At 39.2% G+C, this 25661-nt stretch overlaps 1 protein-coding gene across 2 annotated transcripts in view; it reads left to right on the forward strand.

The window, feature by feature from the left end:
• The first annotated feature begins 957 nt into the window (after nt 1-957).
• Cysltr1 (cysteinyl leukotriene receptor 1) overlaps nt 958-25661 on the forward strand; it is a 36733-nt gene continuing 12029 nt past the window's right edge. For both annotated transcript variants that reach the window (XM_021664651.2, XM_060374872.1), the window contains exon 1: nt 958-1318. The gene's annotated coding sequence lies outside the window, so the exon portion shown is untranslated. The remainder of the gene's footprint in view (nt 1319-25661) is intronic.

Genomic DNA, 25661 nt, shown 5'->3' on the forward strand with positions numbered 1-25661 from the left:
TAGTATCTAAATATAAATATCCCTTCTACCATAAGTCAAACTGCTTTTAAAGAACACATGTTAAAGGGGAAGTAAAAATGCATACTCTGTATCTCTTGTAAACTTCCTTATAGATCTCTTGGAATCCCAACTCCACTGAAAAAATACTAGCTAAAATACCAGTTAGTAAATTTCCGAAGGATAGGCTTAACATCTGTTGTTGAATCCAAAGTTATCTTCCCTTTGAAATGTTCTTGGATGACCTTTTCTTTCAAGCAACTTCTGTAGAAGAGGATAAAGAGTGATTTAAGTCACTCTGCTACCTAACGAGACAAAATTTTAATAATTTCTTCCTTGTAGCCCATAACAGGCCAGAAAGCCATTGGTAGACACTTATAAGTACATTTGCAAGATGTTCCACCTAGTTATTAATAATAAAGCTATGTTTAAAAAATGTTGATATATATGTCTATCCCAACACAGGACTTTCAAATTTCATGTAGCTCATTTACCCAGTTTACTTCATAGTCTTATCAATTTGTTTTTAACATTGAAATTTTGCCTCAGGTTCTAATTAATAGGCACACACAAGATTGGCATGTCATTTTTCTCCTAGGGTGTAAGGCACGAAAATGAAAAGAGGCTTTTAAAAAAAATTTTACACAGTCACAAATGTCATGAAAGAAGAAAACACACACAGAAACTACAGGGGGTGAGGGACATGAAAAGAGAGTTGGAAGGAAAGAGGGAGGGAGAGAGGAAATATGTCTTAAGATCTTTTCACATAATGCCAGGATTATCTTTCCCCGCCTACAAACAGCCTAACCACCCTCCAATCATAAAAAAATGAGAGAGAATTAAGCTGAACACCACTCACTCCTCCTTCCTCCCCACCTCAGAGCAGTTGCATGACTTCCTGAGGTTTCTATTGCAGTAGCCAGAGATAAACACATAAGCACATAACCTGCAAGTTTCGAGCTTCTGGTCTTTCTCCCTCTCTGTTCTTTCCCTTCCCCCACTTTGCACCAGGGAAACTAAACTCTGGCGTGGTTTAAGCAGTTTGAGAACGAATAAGAAAGAGGAAGAAGAATCCAATCCGTATACATTGGCTGGCAACTCTGCCATGCCCTGACCTCTCTCCTCTTGAAAAGAAGCTTTCCTAAAGAGCAGGAGCCCTGTGAATGGAGTGGACTGTCCAGAGTATCCAGATTTATTCTGCAGCTCACCAGCCAGCGTTAGCTCTAAGGCGGACTGGCAGGTTGGATTTTCTGAAGATTTGGATCTTGCTTCAGGGAGGAAACTCAAAAGAACCTTAAACTGTGAAGCTCCGAAGCAGCAGGTAAGGAAATTGGGTGCGTGGAGTAAAGTTCAACTGAAGGCAGCTTTTACAAACTACCTCTCACAGTTTGGGGATAGCTGCTCTGCCTTATCTGCCTTAAATCAGGCTGCTAATCTAAATTCTTTCTGCTGTGGGTCTTGGCCAGAGATTTGATCCTCTAATCAGCCTGTCAACAAGTGTTGCTCACTGCCTCTGCTGCAGGCAAACCATGGCCAACAGTCAAGGCAACACTCCCCAAGCCTCCAGCACCTTTACAATTCAGCCAGAAGTGCAAAATAGACCTGAAGCTCCTATCTTAAGGCTACAGTTTCTCGAATGCAGTGAGTGGTGGGAAGAATATATACAGTGACTGCTGCAGATAAAATGGAACAGTGGAAGTCTGACCTAGAATTTTCACAAGGCAGTTTCACACCTTTAAACTTCTAGGCATCCTATAATTGAGACAGGATGTTTTTCCCAGCCCTCTCCTCTCCTCTCCTTCATTCTCACTAGTTCTCATTCTACCCTCTCCCGACTGCTCCCCCTCTTTGATAAAAGAGAAAAGAGACTCAGATGGGTTAAGGGATTTCCTTGAAACATACCACTTTGTTAGAAATTAGCAATTTGACTAAAGACTACAAAAAGAAGACCCTTTCAACTACAGATAAATAGGAGAAATGCCTTATAATCTACTTTGTCACTTAGAAAAAGAAGAAATGCCTCTACTTTGTCACTTAGTAATGAACTCACTAGGCTAACACAGAGCTAAGAAATCATAGTATTTAATAAAATGTTTGGGGCTAGAGCATTTTTCTTCTTAGCAGTTAAGACACTGTTTTCAATGGTATGCAGATAGATTGGCACGTACTGCTTCTGTTCTGAAACCAAGGAGATCAAACTATCATTTATTTAGAGTGCAACTAACTTGGACTTGTTTGTGTAGTGCTTTAAGAGTGATAGCAAGGATTTGTTTGTATAGTGTTTTAAAAATGATAGCAAGCATTTTATAGTGATTTATAAAGTACCATGACCACAGTATATTTTAGTTGAAATTTGTGTCTACATGCTTTTAAACTTATCATATCTGTAGCATAAAGTTTAAGTCACTGAAAAATGATTTCCTGTTATAATTTTATAATTAATACTCCAATCATCACTAAAAGCTACCTGTGTCTACATACTAAATAAACACAACCAAAAATATTATATTTTACATCTATTTCTTTTAAAAATACTGCTCCTCATTCTCTGAAAATCCTAATTATGCTGGTAATCCAGGTCCAACAAAAAAATAATCTAGATCATGGTCCAATCAGTCAAAACAGAAAATTTCACAGATTGGGGCAAGGCTGAACCTGCGGTGTCATACTGTTATCCTTTCTCACTTCCCATTACTTGCTCCTCCTTCCTTTAATCAAACTTATGATGCATTTATAAACTCTCTATCTGAAAAGAAACATTCTTTTATGGCCCAGGGAATTATGAACAGACCCTGGGAGTATCAGGGGCTGATAATGAGGAATTCTAAAGAGAAAGAACTCAAGAGCTATGCCAAACTTTGGGGCCTCAATACCATGAACACTAACTAATAAATTCTCAATTGGCATAGCTCTCTCTCTCTCTCTCTCTCTCTCTCTCTCTCTCTCTCTCTCTCTCAACTTCCAACTTTTATTTTTATGGGGAGAGGGGATTGAAGCCAGGTTTCTGAGCATACTCAGCAACCAGTCTACCACTGAGCTACATCCTTGGCTCTTACTTCTGTCTATTTTACTATTTCTCATGTTCTTAATGAAATGTCTCAATAAAGCAAATATTGTTCAAGCTCAATACAACGTCTTATCTCCAAAGGGGGTAAGACATAGTCCCTGTGCTTAGGGGAAATCACAGTGCTGTTGTGACTATAAAACATAAAGAATGTAACAGTATGAGATAATTAAACTAGTGTCATTTTTTTATTGGTAAATAAGACCAGAGGTAAAATACAGACTGGATAGAGAAGGCTTTAGAAAGGAGGCAAAACTTGGGACTACGCTCAGCAAATTTGCCTGTGGTAAATGGCCAAAATGCTGCTGTGTTTGAATTCCATTCTGGTACCAGAAATAGTATCAGGGGTGCACTTAACACCCGCAAGGTGCACCAAGAAGCCTAATTAGCTACAATGGACTGAGTGGGTGGAAAAATGACAGAAAGGAAATCTGAAGAAAAGTTCAAGGCTAGGTTGGTGGTAGCAGAAATGGGATAAAGAACTCAAAGAGACCTATAATGGAAAGACTAAATGGAAGTTGGGAAGTGATTAGAATAGAGGCATTGTTAGAATAACTGAGAAGTAATTCCAGGACATTAGTCTTATAGAATACAGGCAGTGGTACTGCTGTTATTTGTAGCAACAGATAACTTGGGATAAAAGTGGGACTGTAAGACATGATGAGCTCTTGTTTTGACCTGTTAGTTTTGAGGTGATGATAAGAATCAAAGAAGAAATGTCTGACGGTGATTAGAAATTAATCGCCAGTAATAACAGATACGAGATGGAGACCAATGTTATATCTATAGAGTGTGATAACAATGGGTAATAAAAACTCTAAATATATCTTCAGTGAAAAAATTAAAGATTGAAACAGGCAGTGCCTACATCTTCAGGTAAGAGAAAGAAGAGAAGTCCACAGGAATGTGACCCGCAAAAAGATAATTATTCTCAAAAGTCTTGAGGGAAGGTAACAGGCCATTTATTTATTTATTTTAAAATGAAAATATAATTACATTAAAACATTACAATAAAATATAATTACATCATTTTCCCTTTCCTCCTTCCAACCCCTTACATACACCATTTCTTGCTCATTCTCTGTCTTGCTTGCTCTCTCTCGTGTGCGCTCTCTTGCTCTCTCAAATAGGTTATTCATTTTTTCCTTATGAATATGGATGCAAAAATTTTCTTTTTAAGTATAAAATCCATTTCAATTTATTTATTTACTTACTTATTTATTTAATCACTTTACTACCTGATCCCAGGCCCTTCCCTCCTCTCCTTCCAACGTCACCCTCACATTCCCTCCTCATTTCCTCAATCCCCTTATTCTCAGAAAAGGAGAGACCTTGCATGGGTACCAACCCACCCAGGTACATCAAGTTGCAGCAGGACTAAACACATCCTCTCCCACTGAGGGCAGACAAGGCAGCCCAGCTATGTGAAAGGGAGCCAAATGCAGGCAACATAGCCAGAGACAGCCCCTGCTCTAATTGTTAGGAGACCAACATGAAAAACAAGCTGCACATCTGCTACATATATGTAGGGGGTCTTGGTCCAGTCCATGCATGTTCTTTGATTAATGGTTCAGCCTTTGTGAACCCCTATGAGACCAGATTAGTTGATTCTGTAGGTCTTCTTGTAGTGTCCTTGACCCCTCTGGCTCCCTCTATCCTTCCTCCCACTTTTCCACAAGACTCCCCAAGATTGATCAATTGTTTGTTGGTGGGTCTCTGTATCTTTTTCCATCAGCTGCTGGATGAAGCCTCTTAGAAATAGGTTATTCATTTTTGAACTACCCCCAGCCAGCCAGCAAGAACTAGCATAGAGTCTCATACACGCTATGAACACAAAAATGAACATTAAATACGCTAATATAATCAAGCCTTGGGAAGGTCTGACTCAAGATTAAATTCTTCCAGCTTAAATTCATAAGTTCCTTGCAGCCTTGCAGTAGTTAACTCTGAACTTTCCTGTGGCAGATCTCAAAAGGAAAGAATCGAGGCCAGAGAAATAGAAGTTCAACCTAGCTTTGGCTCTGGCATTTAACCAGCTATGTTCTGACAAATTGAGGCATATCAATATTTCTTGGTTTCTTTGTGTATCAAATGACATAAGATAATGATAGGGGTATTTTTATGAATCTATTGCAATAATATATGTGAAAGCAACTGCACAACTCATCATCCAAAGGGTTTTTATTTAAAGTGCATTCAATTGAGAAACAAACAAACAAAAAAAGCATCATAACTGAATGCATGTGGGAGACTGTTGAGTTAGCTGCTTCCTACTTTCTATACCACACCTGTAGGGCAAAGGCCTTTTAGTATGATCTACCCCTAGGTTTGCCACTAGCACTGCATGCCAGTATGCTCTATGTATGTTCAAAAGTGAATTTTGAAAAGAGTAAAATGGCATTTAAGAATTATTTACTTGATCATACTACTTTTGATTACCCTGCTTCCATTAACCCTAATTCTTCTTTTTCATTTTTTATCAATTGATTCAATATACATCCCATTCTTAGTCCTCTCCCTCCTCTCCTTTCAGTCCCTCACTCCCTCCCACACCCCTCCTCCCTTATTCCTCAGAATAGGGGAGCCACCACTACCCAGAGAGCCCAGCACATCTACTCACATGGAGCACAGAGTTCATCTTCCTCCCCTGTGACCTAGTAGGGCAATCGCACCAGGGAGAAGGGATCAAAAAGCAGGCAACATAGTCCTGGCCAGAGATATCCCCCACTCCCCTAACTAGTGGGCCAACATGAGGCCTAAGATGCCCATCAGCTACTTATAAGTAGAGGACCTAGGTCCAGACAGTGCATTGTGCTTGACTGGTGCTTCAGATGCCATAGGCCCCTTTGGGCCCTGGTTGGTTGGCTCTGATGGTCTTCTTGTGGAGCTTTTGTCACCTCTAGGTCCATTTATCCTTCCCCCACCCCTCTTATCCAGTAGACTCCCTATGCTTTGCCCAATGTTTGGCTGTAAGTCTCAGTATCTGTTGCTGGGTGGAGTCTCTGAAAGGACAACTCTGGCAGGCTCCTGTCTGCAAGCATATCATACTATCGCTAATAGTGATAGGGGATGGCTTTTTTCCATAGGGTTGGATCCAGCATTGGTTGGAAATTCCTTCAATCTCTACTCTATCTGTTTTATCTTTGTCCCTGCAGGCCTTATAGGTAGGATAACTTTAAAATTGAGGTTTTTGTGGGTGGGTTGGTGATCTCCTCTGTCCACTAAAAGCTAAGAATTAAAATAACGTTTTCCATTAAATTCAGAATGTAATACAAGCACTTCACTACTGTATCTTAAAGTCATTTGTATAACAGATAGTCATAATGCAAACTCCTTTCCTAAAAATAAATAAATACATTATATATTTTATACACACATATATAAACATTTATAATATATCCCTTTTTAAAATACAAATACCTTACATCTACTATTACTCCTTACCTCAATGTCATCTGGGATTTTGGCCATGTAAACACCTATGTGGTCTGATTCAAGGACTGTTGAGAAAAGCCTTCCTAGCATAAACAAATACCTGAGCGATATATTTATACTACTCACCCTACAAAAAAATTGCTTCACAAGGGAGAGTGCCAATTTTCTGGTCCTCAGTGAGGAAATACAAGTGCTATAAAGTCTGACAGATTCATTGCAAGTAGTGATATATCCTTATGCCTACAAAAAGGCAATAGAGGAAGTCATTTGATTTGGTTAAATAAATACAGATATCATAAGTACTTTAATACAGGTCCTAAAATACCCTCAATTTGCAATTACTTTTGCCTTTCAGAATTCTTCATGGGTTACTAGAGGGTACTTGTTTAAACATAGCTTTGTACTACATCAAAGTCTTATTCTGCTCATTCACTCTATTCCACTTTGTACTATCACATCATGGTTTCTCCCTTCTCTGTGCCCTGCCACTCCTTCTTGTAGGTTCGAGAAGTGAGTAGGTTCATATGGGGAAAAGAAATTGAAATTTCATGGACAATTTACTAGAAAGGGAACCTTGTAGGAATAAAGGGAGGAAGGAACATAGCAGAAGAATAATTAGACAATTAAACACACTCTATACCTGACCCTAGCCTATCAGGTCTCATTGGGACTGGCTGCATTGTCTTCCTCTGTGGCCTGGAAAGGCTACACTCCCCCTCCCCCCAGAGAAAGGTGATCAAAGAGCCAGCTGAATTCATGTCAGAGACAACCCCTGCTCCCCTTACTGATCTGCTATGGGCTATGTCTGAGCAGGGGTTATAGGTTATCTCCATGCATGGTCCTTGGTTGGAGTATCAGTATCAGCAAAGACCCCTGAGCCCAGATTTTTTGGTTCTCTTGGTCTTCTGTGGAGTTCCTGTCCTATCCAGGTCTTCATCTCCCCATTCTTTCATAAGAGTCCCTGCACTCTGATCAAATTTTGATACCCTGCTGGGTAGAGTCTTTCAGAGGCTTCTGTGGTAGGCTCCTTTCCTGTTCCCTGTTTTCTCCTGCTTCCAATGTCTATGCCGTTTGCCTTTCTGAATGAGGATTGAGCAACTTCCCTAGGGTCTTCCTACTTGTTTAGCTTCTTTAGGTGTACAGATTTTAGCATGTTTACCTTATATTATATGTCTAATATCTTCTTATGAGTGAGTATATACCATGTGTGTCTTTCTGCTTCTTTCTCGGGATGATTTTTTTCTAGTTCCCACCATTTGCCTGCAATTTTCATGATTTTCTGTTTTTTAATTGCTGAGCAGTATTCCACTGTGTAAATGTACCACAATTTCTGTATCCATTCCTCAACTGAGGGACGTCTGGGTTGTTTCCAGATTCTGGCTATTACAAATAAAGTTGTTATGAACATGAGGCATGGGGGGTGAGAAGGAGGGAAGGACTGGGAGGAGAGGAGGGAGGGAGGGGGTTACAGCTGGGATACAAAGTGCATAGACTTTAAAAAAATAAAATAAATTAAAACAAAAATAAAATTTTATTGAAGTAAATAAACAAATTTATGTTTAAAAAGACATTTTGATGAACAAAATGAAAATTTTAAATTTTAGTACTTGTAGAATGAATAATACATTTCAAGCACTTGGAATCCCACTTTAAAGAAATTGGCAGAAAATAAAAAAGAGTTTAGATACAAACTTATGGAATCTCCAGGCACACTCAGGGCTTTTTGTCTCTTTGCTTTGCTTGGTTTTTGGGGTTTTTGTTGTTTTTGTTTTTGTTTTATCTTTCATCAATTCCACTTCAATAAAAAGGACTGGAGAATACAATTGGCATCATATTTTTTGAATCTTAAAGCCTCAGATTGAATAAGCTTTTTCATCTGTCAGATCAGTAGCCTTTGTTTTAGCATAGGATTATGCATGTCCTGTCATGAACTAAAACAGGCTCAATGAAGCTAAGCTAACAATAACAACACTCAAACAGCTCTGACATTCTGTGTACTTGTTCCAATGTTCCTAAGAAGTCTCTGTGTTTCATGTGATATTAAAAGCTGCTGTTTTTCATTCCAAGCTTAATCTTAACTTGAATTCTTATTTAACATAAATAAATTATCTCCTTAATAACAGATAGTTTGCGTCCAAGATTCAGGGATCCCAATAGTGAGAGGTTAAGATCATGACTGAGAACTAGCTGTGAGCAATAGCCATAGTGTTTCATGAAATTCCAAATAGTTGTTGATTAGCACAGAATTATTTTAGTCTGGAAGACACTGAGCCATATACTTAGTCCTTACAAACTATTCAAAAGCATGTAGCTTTTCTGTAACATATTTTTATCACCCAATCTAGGGGTAGAGGTACCCACCACCATCTCATTACCCACACTTAGGCATTCATCAAGATCTCTGTAGCCTTTCTGTGATTTGTATTTCCCTTCTTATTAGGTCTTATATAGCTTTGATCTGACTACCATGTACAGTGAGACACTCAGTACCTTCATCTGTAATGCCACCAACTTAGGTTCTTTGGAACTTCAGAGTGTCCTGTGTTTGTATTCCAACTATCCAACAGCAAAACTGCCTGTCTTCTTAACAGAAAGAAGCTCTTGTTAAAGCAACATCTAAGAGTTGTCACCAATGCAGTCTCAACACGCCTGGAGCTTTCCATAGCAGTGAGAATACTTGCTAACCATGACCTTGGAAATACCAAGAGGGGGGAAAAAACTACCTATTGCCCCTGAGTGAAGATCTTTTATTACCACAGGGAAAAAAGTGATGAAATCATAGCTACCGCTTGACTTTCTATAGATGAACCCTTATGAAAGATGGGGTATCTTGCTCCAAACAGTCAATAGCCCATCACTCAATAACCACACACCAGGAACACTGTATATGAGTATAGCACATAAGGAGCTCTGTTTCAAGTTTCTTTTTTTTCCTTTGTCATACAAGTAGAAGCAATAAAGCAGTTGAAAACAAGGGTCATAAGTTCAGGTATATAGGCTAGGCTAGACTTATTCATCACCATGCAAATAAAGCTAGAAGTCTAGATGAATTCACTTCATCTAGTCGAAGTAGGTTGAAAATCACAAAATATTGTTGGCTAAACTATTAGTACAGATAATTGGTATAAATGTAAGTACAAATTGAGAGAATGGAGGGCTTATGCAGTCGACGTATCAGAACATAAAACCTGATTTCACTCATATTTGTTTATCTTCCTATAAGTTTGTATATCCATCTAACAAATATTAGTGAGTGGTTTCTCTAGCAATAGATTAATATAACAGAATTCCTGCCCTCCCTGGCCTTAGACTTACAAGATTAACAACACTACAGTAGACAAGTAGAGGGCACTTAGAACTTGCTCAAACAAATTGGGGATACACAATGCTGCACCTTCATAAAATATATTACCTAAATTTTGCCACTGCCCAACAAAAATGGAGAAAGTATCTGTTGGAAGAGTCTGAGCCCTAAATTCTGGCCTCCCAAACTTCCTCTTCTATTTTGGCTTTAGCCTAACTACCCCACTCGTGCTGGCAGCCATCCAATAGCACACACAGAAAACATCATTTACTAGAATGGTAAAGGAAGTCTTGAGGAAGCATTGAACCCAAAACAATTACAAAACTGCATCCGGCTACTGATTTAATCTTTTGATCTCTTCTGTTTGCAGTTTGAAAGCACCCATCATCAGCCACACCCAGGCTCATATCTTTGGCTCTTCAGATTCCCATCAGTCTCAGAACTAGTCAATTTTTGAACTCATAGTCCTCTGTATCTCTTATATATTTTTCAAGTAGCCTCTACCCTCCTATAGGCATTGACATTTTATTTCCATTTTATACAATTATTTATATTCCTGCACCATGGCACCCAAATTCCACCCCCTCCCCAAAATATGACCCTCACTCTATCTCTTAGACACCCACCTTTGGAAGTTAAGTACTCTGACATGAAAAAAGCACTTAAAACTATAGTTACCCCTCTGAAATTGATCACCTAGGGGGAAAAAAGGAGCAAAACTGAATAAAGCAAACTCACCCGCATTACTGGGTTCATTACCTGCCTAGGAAGTCCTGTTAACAAAAGTAGTCACACACACAAAATATCATTACCGCACAGTAATGAATGGGATAGTAGATTGTGTACATGGATTCCTTCATAGAGGAAAACTTTAAACCGAACCTTGAAGTATAAGCAATGATATCTCAAGCTCCCAGGCTCACCTCTGGCTGTGTGGAGGCACAAAGAGATACATACTGGCCAAGTGTCAAATAGACAAGGAATAAAGAGATACGGATTCTGAAATAAGGTGATAAAACAAACAGAGTCAAATATTTCAAAATAAGACTCAAAAGCACTTGATAAAGGATACAGGTGGTGTGGCATCAAATACAACTACTAGATTCTATGCACTCATAATTAGAAAGCTACTTGCGCATCCAGGAGGTGGTGATGAATTCCTTTAATCCCAGAAATTGGAAGGCAGAGGCAGCCTTGTCTACAGAGTAAATTCTAAGACAGCCAAGACTACACACAGAGACCTTGTCTCCAAAAACCAAAAATTAAAATTAAAATTAAATTAAATTAAAAAAAACAGAAAAGTCACTTGGAGAGGCTAAGTTGAGATGAAGATGGTTAAGTATTTTTTTATAAATTAAGTAACCTATGTATAGCAGTTGAATGGAGAGCTGAAAACAAGAGACTCAAGTTTAAGCAATACATTTGTTTGTTATATATTTCTGTCATCCACATGAAAGTTGATAAATATTGCAAATGGAGAAAAGCAAAAAACTGAAGGCTGAGCCAGGGATGGCCGTGCACACTTGTAATCCTAACACTCAGAAGGCTAAGGCAAAGGATTTTGATTTTAAGTTCAGCCTAAGATACATAGTGAGACCAGTCTCAAAAACAAAGGAAAAAGAAAAGAACAGAGAAACAAATGCTGGCATTTTGCAGACCTTGACTACACTAACAACCTCAATAAGCTGTCTTCAAAATACATTGCTGATGATATTAAAAGAAGGAGAAAAGAGGGACCAAGTCAGGAACCTGACACAGAGGACCTCTGAAAGGCTCTGCCCTGCAGACTATCAATGTAGATGCTGAGACTTATGGGCAACCTTTGGGCAGAGTGCAGGGAATCTTAGGAACAAAGTGAGAAACAGTAAGATCTGGAGAGGACAGGAACTCCACAAGGAGAGCAACAGAACCAAAAATCTGAGCACAGGGGTCTTTTCTGAGACTGATACTCCAACCAAGGACGATGCATGGAGATAACCTAAGACCCCTGCACAGATGAAGCCCATGGCAGTTCAGTATCCAAGTGGGTTCCATTGCAATAGGAACAGGGACTGTCTCTGGCATGAACTGATTGGCCTGCTCTTTAATTACCTCCCCCTGAGGGGGAAGCAGCATTACCAGGCCACAGAAGAAGACAATACAGCTACTCCTGATGAGACCTAATTGACTAGGATCAGAAGGAAGGAAAAGAAGTCCTCCCCTATCAGTGGACTTGGGGAGGGGCATGCAGGCAGAGGGTGGAGGAAGGGAGGGATTGGGATGGGAGGAGGGAGAGAACCACAGAGGGGATACAATGTAAATAAAGTGCAATTAATAAAGAAAACAATTAAAAAAAGAAAAAGAGACAGGGTTGCAATCTTAAAAAAAAAAGGAAACAATAAGGATGGATATAACAGTATGGTAGAAGAATTGCTCTAATTGACAGTGGATTCTCATCCACTGTATGATAGGTATCTGCCTTCCAGTGCTGGCTTTCTTATTAGTTTCTTGCTTGCTTGCTTGCTTTCTTGCTTGTTGAGACAGTACATCATTTAGTACCCCTGCTGGCCTAGAACCCGCTACATAGACTGTCTCTGTCTCCTGCGTTCTGGAGGTAAAAGGCATGTGTCACTATATAGGACTAATTATGTGTTCAGCTTTACCTTATGTTCAAAAACCCCTCAAACTCAAACCAGTGAGAATTCTTGAAGTAACAAAGGGCATATTGTCTGTACATGAGCTAGTAAAATGTTTCTTTTGAAGGTCTGGCATATGGTAAGCCAGCCATTCACTGCGTTTCTGTTGCAAATGCAAGGTATTATGTTAACTACTCAAGAGAGAAACTGGAGAAGTAGAATGAGAAATCAAATAGTTAAAAGAGGAAATGTGAAGATGTAATCCTTGTGTCCGCGGTACTTACAATACAATTGAACCTAGCCTTGCTTTCAGCTACATTAAACCATCGTTCAGCGGCCACACTTACCCATTGTCTTTTTCCTTTGTCACTATTCCTTTCTCAGTATACACTCTGTTGTACGTAAGTTTACTATTACCCAAATGAACTAAACTTTTCTAGAATGGTATATAACACTTTTATCAACTTGCTGTGACCTAGTTCCTGCATTCTTTCCCAAATTGATTCCCACTTTTAGTCCTCATAGTCCAGTCAAGCCACAGATGGCCACATATCCAAATATACACTCATGCATACAAATAACCTGCCACCTTATATGGCAGCTCAAGCAAATTTACATATCCCCTAATTATGCCAGGTTGTGCCTCACAATGACGTATCTCACTCATTCCACTTCCTTCTCACTGCCTTCCCTAACATTATCTTTTAGAAGGCCTTTTCTAACATATAGTCACTATTCATAAATTATATTACATTTCATTCTGCTTTGATTATATTTTGTTTTTCTAAGGTAAGGACTTACTATGTAGCTCAGGTTGGCTTGGAAGTCACTGGGTAGCCCAGGTAGGAGTTGAACTCACGGTCCTCCCACTTTTTCAAAAAATGGGCTTTTAGGTATGAGCCACCATGCAGGGAATTTATCTGTGTATTTATACATTTCTGTTGCAGCAGCTGTGATGACATTGTATTTAAACTTGTTAATATATCTGTGTCTTTCCCTAGGATGAAGGAAAATATTCATGGGGAGGGTGTATGTATTCTTTTTCAACGAGCTTACATAGAATATAGACATACTAAATGGCTAACACAGTATCTTTTAATATAACTATCATATCATGGGATAGAAAACTAATTTTTTTTAGTATTTTAGAATTTTTTAAATTATTTTTTATCAATTACAATTTATTCACTTTGTGTCCCAGTTGTAGCCCCATAGCTCATCCCCTCCCAATCCCACCCTCCCTCTCTCATCTCCTCCCTGCTCCTTTCCAAGTCCACTGATAGAGGAGGTCCTTCTCCCCTTCCATCTGACCCTAGTCTATCAGGTCTCATCAGGACTGGCTGCATTGTCTTCCTCTGTAGCCTGGTAAAGGTGCACCCCCTGCTTAGGGGGAGGTGATCAAAGAGCCAGCCACTGAGTTCATGTCAGAATCCCTGTTCCCTTACTAGGATAACTACTTGAACACTGAGCTGCCATGGGCTAAATCTGTGCAGGAGTTCTAGGTTAGCTCCATGAAGGGTCTTTGGTTGGAGTATCAGTCTCAGAAAAGACCCCTGTGCCCAGATTTTTTGGTTCTGTTGCTCCCCTTATGGAGGTCCTGGTCCCCTCAGGTATTTCTATCTCCCCGTTCTCTCATAAGATTCCCTGCACTCTGCCCAAAGTTTGGTTATGAGTTTCAGCTTCTGCTTTGATACCCTGCTGGGTACAGTCTTTTAGAGGCTCACTGTGGTAGGCTACTGTCCTGTTCCCTGTTTTCCCATTTGCAATTCTGAGTGAGGATTTGTCATCTTACCCAGGGTCTTCCTTCTTGTTTAGCTTTTTTTAATTTTTATTTATTTTTATTAATTATAGTTGATTCACTTTGTATCTCAACTGTAGCCCTACCCCCACCCCCCTCCCAATCCCACCCTTCCTCTCTCTTCTTCTTCTATGCCCCTCCTCCAGTCCAATGATAAGAGAAGTACTCCTCCCCTTCCATCTGACCCTAATCTATCAGGTCTCATCAGGACTGGCTTCTTTGTCTTCCTCTGTGGACTGGTAAGGCTGCTCCCCCTTCAGGTGTTGGTGATCAAAGAGCCAGCCCCTGAGTTCATGTCAAAAACAGACCCTGTTCCTATTATTGGGGAACCATCTTGGACCTTGAGCTGCCATGTTCTTCTTCTGTGCAGGGGTTCTAAGTTATCTCCATGTATGGTCCTTGTTTGGAGTATCAGTCTCGCAGAAGACCCCTGTGCCCAGATTTTTTGGTTCTTTTGCTCTCCTTGTGGAGCTCCTGTTCCCTCCAGGTCTTTCTATCTCCCCCTTCATTCATATGATTCCCTCCCTGCACTCCACCCAATGTTTGTCTTTGAATCTCAGCATATGTTTTGATACCCTGCTGGATAGGGTCTTTCAGAGGCCCTCTGTGATAGGCTCCTGTCCTGTTCTTTGTTTTCTCCCTCTTCCGATGTCCCTCTCATTTGTCTTTCTAAATGAAGATTGAGCATCTTACCCAGAATCCTCCTTCTTGATTAGCTTCCTTATGTGTACAGATTTTAGTATGATTATGCTATATGTCTAATATCCACTTATAAGTGAGTATGTACCAATGTGCATCTTTCTGCTTCTGTGATACTGCTCTCAGGATGATCTTTTCTAGTTCCCACCTTTTGCCTACAAATTTCATGATTTCCTTGTTTTTAAATTGCTGAGTAGTATTCAATTGTGTGAATGTACCACAATTTCTGTATCCATTCCTCAACTGAGGGATATCTGGGTTGTTTCCAGATTCTGGCTATTACGAATATATCTGCTAGAAACATTGTTGAGCATCTGTACTTGCTGTATACTTGAACATATTTTGGATATATATGCCTAGGAGCGGTAGAGATGGATGTTGAATTAACACTATTCCTAAGTATCTGAGAAAGTGTGAGATTGATTTCCAAAGTAGTTGTACAAGTTTACATTCCCACCAGCAATGAAGGAGGATCCCCTTTCTCAACATCTTCTCCAGCATGTGTTGTCACTCGAATTTTTTTATCTTAGCCATTTTGATGGTTGTAAGGTGAAATCTCAAAGTCATTTTGATTTGCATCACACTCATGACTAAGGATGTTGAGCATTTCTTTAAGTGTTTCTCTGCCATTCCATATTCCTCTCTTGAGAATTCTCTGCTTAGTTATGTACCCCATTTTTTAATTGGATTACTTGTTTTGTTGCTTTTAAACTTCTTCAATTCTTTATATATTCTGGATATTAGCCTTCTGTCAGATATAGGGCTGGTGAAGATCCTTTCCTAGTCTGTAGGCAGTCGTTTTGCTCTAATGACAGTGTCCTTTGCTTTACAGATGACTTTCAGTTTCATGAGGTTCCATTTACTGATTGTTGATCTTAGAGCCTGTGCTGTTGGTGTCCTGTTCAAGAAGTTGTCTCCTGTGTCAATGAGTTCAAGGCTCTTGCCTACTTTCTCTTCTAACAGGTTTAACGTGTCTAGTTTTTGTTGAGGTCTTTGAGCCACTTAGACTTTGGTTTTGTGCAGGGTGAAAAAAATGGATCTATTTGTATTTTTTTGCATGTAGACATCCAGTTAGACGAGAACTATTTGTTGAAGATGCTATCCTTTTTTCTATTGTATGGTTTTGGCTTCTTTGATAAAAATTAAGTATCCGTAGGTGTGTGGGTTAATTTCTGAGGCTTCTTTTCAATTCCATTGATGCATCATTCTCTTTTTATGCCAATACCGTGAAGATATTATTACTATTGCTCTATAGTATATCTTGAGATCAGGGATGGAGATACCTCCAGACGATCTGTTGTTGTACAGGATTGTTTTAGTAATTCTGATTTTTGTTTGTTTGTTTTTGTTTTTCCACATGAAGCTGAGACTTGTTCTTCCAAGTTCTGTAAAGAATTGTGTTAGTATTTTGATGGGAATTGCATTAAATATGTAGATTGCTTTGGGCAGGATGGCCATTTTCACTGTTAATCCTACCTATCCATGTACATGGGAGATCTTGCCATCTTCTGATATCTTTTTTAATTTCTTTCCTCAGAGACTTGAAGTTTTTGGTTTTTCATACAGGTCTTTCAAGTGCTTGGTTATAGTCACACCAAAGTACTTTATGTTATTAGTCGCTATTGTAAATGGTGTAGTTTCCCTTATTTCTTTCTCAGTCTTTTTGTCTTTCATATACAGGAGGTCTACTGACTTTTTTTTAGTTAATTTTGTATCCAGCCACTTTGCTAAAGGTGTTTATCAGCTGAAGGAATTCTCTGGTTGAATTTTTGGGGTCACTCATGTATACTGTTATATCATCTGCAAATAGTGATACTCTGACTTCTTCCATTCCTATTTGTATCCCCTTGGTCTCCTTTAGTTGTCTTATTGCTGTAGCTAGAAATTCAAGCACTATGTTGAAGGGATATGGAGAGAATGGGCAGCTCTGTCTTGTCCCTGATTTCAGTGGGATTGATTTAAGTTACTCTCCTATAGTCTATAAGTTTGATGTTGGCTATAGGGAGCAGGATACAGCTGGGATACAAAGTTAATAAACTGTACCTAATATTAAAAAATAAAAATTTACTTAAAAAACAATATATACAAGCAGGTACTGCTATATACAAGCAGGTACTCTTGTATATAGGGCATAGATGTTCAGAATTGTGATGTCCTCTTGGTGGATTTTTCCTTTGATGGGAATGAAGTTTCCATCCTCATCTTTTTGATTAATTGTGAAAGTCTATTTTATCCAATATTAGGATAGCTACCCCCGCTTGTTTTCTGGGTCTGTTTGCTTGAAAAACACTTTTTACAGCCCTTTACTCTGAGATAGTATTTATCTTTGCTGCAGAAGTGTGTTTCTTGGATGCAGCAGAATGTTGGATCCTGTTTCTGCAATCATTCTGTTAGTTTGTGTCTTTCTATTGAAGAGTTGAGTCCATTATGTTGATAGATAATAGTGACCAAAGACTGTTAGTTCCTTTTACTGTGGAGTTGGTGGTCTTACTGTGTTTCTATTAATTGTTTTCTTTTAATTTTTTGTTGTGAAGTTATCTATATCCTGTGTTTTCTTGGGTCTAGTTGATTTTGTTGGATTGCAGTTTTCCTTCTAATATCTTCTGTAGTTTTCGAAGTTGCTGTGTAAATATTGTTTAAGTTTAGTTTTATCACGAAATATTTTGTGTTTTCCATCTATGTTGATTGAAAATTTTGCTGGGTATAGTAGTCTGGGTTGGCATCTGTGGTCTTATGAGTCTGCATGATATCTTCCCAGGCCCTTCTGGCTTTCATAGTTTCTGTTGAGAAGTCTAGTGTGATTCTGATAGGTCTATCTTTATATGTTACCTTGCCTCTTTCCCTTGCTGCTTTTAATATTTGTTCTTTGTTCTATAGATTTACTGTTTTGACTATTATGTGTCATTAACAGTTTCTGTTCTGGTCTAAGCTATTTGGTGTTCTGTAGGCCTCTTGTATGTTAATGGACTTCTTTCTTTAAGTCAGGAAAATTTTCTTCTATGATTTTCTTGAAAATATTTTCTGGACCTTGGAGCCTAGAATCTTTTTTTCATCTCTTCCTATTATTCTTAGATTTTTGTCGTTTCATGGTGTCCTTGATTTCTTGGATGTTTTGTGTTTTCCTGATTTTATTTTTCTTTGAGCTATGTATCAATTTCTTCCAGTGTATCTTAAGGACCTGAGATTCTCTCTTCCATCTCTTGCATTCTGTTGGTGATGCTTACCTTTTTTGGTTCCTGATCTTTTCTCTAAGCTCTCCAGCTCCAGGGTTTTCTCGGTTTGTGTTCTCTTTATTGACTCTAATTCTATTTTCATGTCTTGCACCATTTCATTTCCTTCGTCTGTTTGAATGTGGATTCTTGTCTTTCTGTGATGGCCTTTTTTTAATCCGTTTCCTCTTTATGTGCCGCTATTTGTGTGGCTATATTTGCCTGTATTTCTTTGAGTGCTTTGTTTGTTTCCTCTTTATTTGCCTCTACTTATGTGGCTATTTCTTCGAGAGTTTTGTTCGTTTCCTCTTCGTGTGACTCTAATAAATCAATAAGCATAGCTTTAACAAAAAGTTTCCTGTGTTTCCAATGAACTAAAATATCCATTGATTTTGGGGGTTGCTGGTGAAGCCATGATATCCTGATTTTTGTTGGATGTTTCCTTACACCAACTTCTAGCCATCTGCTTATCAGTAACCTTCGCTGTTTGTTCCTGGAGTCTGTACTTCTGACTGGGTCTGTCTGTCTCTGGAGTCTGGAGTGTTCTTCGGGAAGATGAAAGAGCTCCACCAGTTTGAGAGTGGATGTTCGTGTTTCAGCTGTAACTAAGGTTGCAGGCTCATGTACACAAGTGTAGGTGTGTGTGTAGAAGTGTGCCTTCAGGGACAGGGTGCTATATCTTGTAGATGTCTGGAAGGGTAGAGCTTAAGAGCAGGAGTGGATACTGCCACTGTTCACAGGCACAATGCACATGTGCAAGTTCCCTGAATAGCTCAGTGGCCTAAAAGCCTCTTGTACTGTCCTTCTGGTATTCAGATCTGTCTGGGCTCCAGGAATTGTTTGCCTAGACTCCACTGGTAGACCCACAGAACAGGGTCTTCAATGTTAAGAACGCTGTCCTAAGGAACCCTGTGTTGCCCACCAGTGGTGGTGGGGAAGTGTGGGTAGGAGAAATACAATATCTGGCTGCTAGCATAGAGGGACCCTGGATCTGGGGCTCTGCAAGCACTCACTTGAAGGCACTCTCACTCTCTCTCTCTCTCTCTCTGGCTTAACAGGAAAGCACAGGGGTTCCCTCTGTTCTATATTCTCAGATTTGGGCTCACAGAGGTAAATGAGAGTGTAGGAGATCCGCCAGCTCAGTGGTGTCTACTGCTTGCCTGCCGGGCAGAGAGACTTGTACTTGGGACAGCCACCTCTGCTGTCTCAGGCATAGGGCATGGAGGCTCCTGCTTGGGTCAGTTGCCTCTGCTGTGTCTGTCACTGAGCAGGGAGGTTACTGTTTGGGCTAGCTGCAGTTACCTACCTGGGAGGCCCTTACTGCCACTGATTCTGCTGCCTCAGTCACCCAGCCCAGAGGCTCCTGCTTGGGACAACCACAGTGGTCTCTTCCAAGGAAGGAGGTCCATGCTTGGGGCAGCAGCTAGTGCCTGCCACCTCTGCTGAACCAGGAGGCCAGTGCTTGGGGCAAGGGAAAGTGAAGGGGGGTTGAATATTCACCACTCTCAATCCCCAGAGACAGCAATGGGTGACCTAGATCCAAACTGTCCCTGCTCACGGGTTGTCCTCTCTTGCCCAGAAATCCTTAAAGTCAATGTTCTGGCTTTAGCTGCCCTCCATTCACCAATTTCAGAGTTTCTGATCCTGTGTCCCTCAGATACAGTGCACACTGGTCGATGCCATCTTGCACCCCCTAAAAAACTATTTTATGGAGACTATAAAGTAATAAATTGGCTTAAAGATGGGTTGGATTGCATGTGATATTGATAGGACAAAGAATACACATGGCCTGGGCAAATAAAAGGAAATCAAAAGATAAATGGAGTTAGTCAGAATGTCATGCTTATAAGCTGTCCATATACTAAACAAGAGGAAAGTTAATACAAGGCTGAATGAAATGCTGTTGTACTACAGAACAGTTCTTCAAATTGAATTAAAAGCTTATTGGACATTCCTGAGAGGGATAAGTGATAAGACTGGACTGTGCTATAAGACAGGTTAAACTGAAGAGAAACAAGAATTTTTTAAAAACTTGAAATTTCTAATATTCAGTGAATGGCATTTCTATATTATGACCAAAAAGAAACAAAATGCACAGATGAGTCCTTGGCATTTATGTGACCCTTTGTATTCAATCGCCATGGCTTGCACATTACCTGGCATTGCTTTATGTATCAAGTGTTTAGTGAAACACATTCAGGCTACTGAAAAATAGAGGTTCACCAGACTATTCTGGTGTCTAGGGTTGGCCCTAATTCATTCTGCTACTAACAACAATGCTTTTGTCTTTCTGAATCATAAAGAAAATGGGATACAATGAGATGTTCTCTGGATGCTCTTCTATCTCTAATAGAGAATAAAGACAAATTCATTCCAAACACTTTTTTTCTTTGAAGTAGATTCTTCTCTCATACAATACATCCTAACCACAGTTTTCTCTCTCCACTCTTCTCAACGATCCACTCACCCTCCATTTCCCTACACAAAAGAGCAGACCTCAGAGAAATAACAATGAAACACAACAAAGCAAGATACAGTAAGACAATGCAAAAACCTCTCATATCAAGGATGAAAAAGGCAAACCAGTAGGAGGAAAAGGGTCCTAAGAGCAGGCAAAAGAATCAGAGATACAGCTGCTCCCACTGTTAGGAGTCCCACAAAAACACCAAGCTAAGAGCCATAGCATATATACAGAGAACAAGGTATAGGCTGGTTCCATAATTGCTGCTTTTGTCTATGTGAGCCCTTTTGAGCCCTGTTTAGTTGATTTAGAGGATCTTGTTTTCCTGGTGTCCTCTATCCCCTCTGAATCCTAAAATCTTTCTTCCACCCTCCTGTGGGATTTCCTAATCTCCTTGAAGAGAAACCCCAATGGAGATTTTCAATTTAGACTCTCCACATAATTCCAAACAACCTTTTTTTTTATGAAAAGTGCTAAGGAAAACCATCTTTATTCACAGAAAACAACATTGTCTACTTAAGAATCTCAAAGAGGTTACTAAAAACGTATACAGTAACAATTGAAAATTGACAAAATAATAATCAAAATATCTTTGAATGAAATAATTAGGCATACATCTGACAAAACTAAATATAAGATTTATACTATAAGTGTACAAAACATTGCTGAAAGAATAAAAATGAGCCCTGATAAATGAAGCAAGGTGGGTGGGTATATGGCTCAGTGAATAGAACACTTGCCACAACAGGGTGATCTCCAGAACTCAATCCAGATATGGTAAGGTACATCTATAATCCTAGGCCACCTGTCCTAGTTTTAGTTCTATTGCTGTGATAAAGTTCCTCCAAAACACAGCAACTTAGAAGTGAAAGGGTTTACTTTAGTTCAGAAGTCCAGGTTATAGTGCATCATTACAGGGTAGCAAGGCAAGAACCTAAAGCAACTAGTCACATCCTCACTCATGAGAAGAAAGAGAATAAATACATGCATGATGAGTGATCAGCTGGCTTCCTCTACTCATATAGATGCCAAATTGAGATTAACTTTGGAATAAAAAGTCAATTGGTAAAATTTAAAAAGTGAGATTTCATGGCATCACTATCGAAATGGTAACTGAAAGGGGGGCTCCAGAATAGAACTTTAGGAAATCTTTTTTATAAGGTTGAGGACAGAATCAAGAATAGGTGAGAGAGAGGCTAGGAGGGAGTATGATACTACCAGGCTCTTTAATATTCTGAATGTAAATGTTCTCTCTTCTTTTTTACTACCAAACAAACATTTTAATTGTCAAAATTTTAAGTTACCATATAATAAAGTGTTAAATATTATGACATTTTAGAACAAAGTATATTTTTGTGATCTCCCTTCCTTTCCTTTCCATCTTCCTGACCCTCCTACTACTCTGATCTCCCACTTGTAGCTTCCCCACTCCAGTCTCTTTTCCTCTTTTATGGATATCAGGTCGGTTTTTTTGGTTTTTTGTTTGTTTGTTTGTTTGTTTTGTTTTGTTTTGTTTTTATAGACCCTTCCAGTAGCTTCCTTTTTACTGAGGTTTCTTTCAATATTCTAATTTGTATTTCATTTTCATTGGCTTGTTTAGTAATCTCGTTCACCTTACAGTGGATAAAAACATAGCTTTCATTAGCTTTCATACCTTTTCTTTTTTATTTAAAAATTCAAGCAATATTTTTAGCTCCTATTCTTTCCTCTCCCCTAACTCTTTCCAGATCTTTCTCAGTCAATTTCTTGTTCATTCAGAGGCTGTGGGGCAGATAAAAAATACCAATGCAAAACAGGGTGCTCTGGGGTATGGTTGATATACTAGTGTTATTCTATTGAATAAAACTGATTTCTCCTTTACCAGCAGGCATCAGTTGTAAATAGACTCTTGTTTAGAGGTGGGATTTTGTGTCCATCTCCCTTTCTCAGGGTTGGGAACTTTTCTGGTTTGAACCGTGCAAGTCCTGTGCATGCTGTCACAGTCTCTACGAATCAATGTATATCAATCCTGCTGTGTCTGGAAGAAACTGTTTCCTTGGAGTCATCCATCACCTGTGGCTCTTACAATCTTACAGTCTCTTCTGCTTAGATCCCTAAGCCTTGGGAAGAAGGGTTTGATAAAGACATCTTATTTAGGGCTAAGTATTCCAAAGTCTCTCACTCTCTGTCACTGTCCAGTTGTGTGTCTCTTTGTTAGCATTCGCTGAAAGAGAAAGTTTCTCTCATGAGAGTTGAGCAATGGATATAGAAATGGATCTATGGATATAGCAACATGTCATTAAACATCATTTTATTGTTAGGTTCCGTATGATTCATTCTATGATCATGTCTGGTATTGGAGTCTTATAAAAACCCTGAAGTGTGACACTATCCAGTTACTCTTTGAGTAAGATTGTATAGCAGAATATGCATTAAAAAAGCAAATTTGAAATTATGATGATATATTTATAGTTCTTTCAAAAAACTGTCACTGAGTGAGACATATACTCTTGCTTCAGGCAATCAGGACCTTCTGTGGTAGGAGGAACTGTGATGAATATGCAACTAATTTTGCATTTATGATTTACAAACAAATTGAAGTTTGCATTTTTTTCTAACTGGGATAAAAAGTTTTAATTATGTATTTAAAGTAGAATATATGTGCAGAAATTAATTCAATAAACAAACTTATCTATCATCAAATATCTTTAAAGGTACAATATAATTTGATTATTAAAGTTTTATTCACATGGCAGATTGCAAGAGAACATGAAAAGGTGACTATTGTTATAGTACTTAATAGGCATGTATAACAGTATCACCAAAGAACCCATTGCCCTCAATGCAGAAATTATAATAAAAGTCCTTTCAAAATAAAATATATCTCTTATAAAATTAAATCCTGGATGTTAGGTGAATAATTTCAATTATATATTTATATGTGTGTATACATTTCTAGAATCATTGTTTTATTTTTTATATTTTTTTATTTTTATTATGAGTTAAATTTTATTAACTCTGTATCCCAGCTGTATCTTGCTCCCTCATTCCCTCCCAATTTCATCCTTCCTCCCTCATCTCCTCCCTGCCCCTTCTCAAGTCCACTGATAGGGGACTTTAGTAACTTATATAGATATACTTGCTAGCAACCTTAGTACATCACCTATCTTATTTAACTTTTTTGAAGTTATTCAAAATTCTAACTTCACCCAACTGATAACATCTGAATAATTTCCATTTGTTTCCTTTGTCTAAGATAGAAATAAGACAGATAGCTAAGGCTAACATGGACGACGTATTATTCCTGGACACAATAAGAACCACAAGTGTGAATAAAACCCCAGCCTTAAAAAATTAAAAAAAAAAAATTAGTTGCCAGTCCACAGAGGAAGATAATGCAGCCAGTCTTGATGAGACCTGATAAGCTAGGGTCAGAGGAAAGGGGAGGAGGACCTCTCCTATCAGTGGACTTGGAGAGGGGCATGGGAGGAGATGAAGGAAGGAGGGTGGGATTGGGAGGGAATGAAGGAGGGAGCTACACCTGGGATAAAAAAAAATAAACTATAGTTAATATTTAAAAAAAAAAAAAACTTACACCCCAAATTTGTCTTGCCTATAACATGTTCAGGTGTAAAGATACAGCAGAGATTGAGGGAATAGCCAACCAATAACTGGCCCAACTTGAGACCCACCCCATGGAAAGAGCCAACCTTTGTCACTATTAATGATACTCTGCTATGCTTGCGTACAGGAGCTTAGCATAACTGTCTTCTGAGAGGCTCCACCCAGCAGATGATGGAAACAGATGCAGAGATCCACAGCCAAACAATAGGCCAGCTAGGGAGTTCTGTGGAAGAGTGGGAGGAAGGATAGACGGAGCTGGAGAGGTCAAGGACACAAGAATGCCTACAGAATAAACTAACTTGGGTCTATGAGGCCTCACAGAGACTGAACTACCAACCACAGAGCATGCATGGACTGGACCTAGGCCCTAAACGTATGTAGCAGATGTGCAGTGTGGTCAGCATGCAGGTCCCCTAAAAATGAAAGTAGGGGCTGTCTTTGAGTCTGTTGCCTGCCACTGGATCCCTTCTCCCTAACTGGATTGCCTTGCCAGGTACCACTGGGAAAGGATGCACTTGTCCTGCTGTGACTTGAAGGGCCTGGGTGGATTGATACCCTTAGGGTACTCCCCTTCTCTGAGAAAAAGGAGAGTTGGGGAATGAGGGGAGGGGGACATGAGGATGGGACTGGGAGAAGAGGAGGGAAGGGGCCGGGATCAGGCTGTAAAGTGATTCAATTAATAAATAAATGGAAAAAAGAAAAAAAAAATACTATTCTAAAAATAATAAAATATACAATAATGATAAAAAATTTAGTTGGATCTCAGTAGATTTATTAAAAATAATTAAACTAGCAGTTCAGAATAATTTAGATAAGCTTCACTAGACCTTTCATTTTACTCTGTTTATGATTAGACCATAAGCTTTGACTTGTGTAGGCAAAGCCAGTTCAATCCAATACATGTTAATTCAATTTATAACTTTCATTCTCCGTTTATTTATGTAGCCACAGGGCTAACTTACAATTCACCCTATCCACTAAGGGACATGTTACCTGTACTACTGTTTTGCCATACTTGAGGACATATGGTAAAAGTTGTTTCTTTAAATCAACAGTGCCCAATAGCAAGCAGTGATGATCAACTTTCCTCTTGGATTCTTCTTCAGTGGCAACTTGTGGCGTTTTGGAATTATTACTATTTTTTTTTTTACATTCCAATGCAGTTTCTCTTCTCTCCTTTCTCCTAGTTCCTCTCCCCATCAACCCCGACCACCCCCACTCCTCTTGAGTTTCCCTTTAGAAAAGGGCAAGCCTACCATGGATATCAAGCAAACATGGCATACAAATTTTCAGTAAGACTAGGGAACGCCCCTTGTCTTAAAGCTAGACAAGTATGAGGGAAAGGGTCCCAGAATGCAGGCAAAAGAGTCAGACAGCCCCTACTCCCGCTGTTAGGAATCCCACAAGAAGACCAAGCTATGCAACTGTAACATATGTCCAGAGGGCTTAGGTGAAATGATGATGTGCACAACAGAT

This window comes from Meriones unguiculatus, chromosome X (genome assembly GCF_030254825.1).
Source record: "Meriones unguiculatus strain TT.TT164.6M chromosome X, Bangor_MerUng_6.1, whole genome shotgun sequence".
NCBI classification, from domain to species: Eukaryota; Metazoa; Chordata; class Mammalia; order Rodentia; family Muridae; genus Meriones; species Meriones unguiculatus.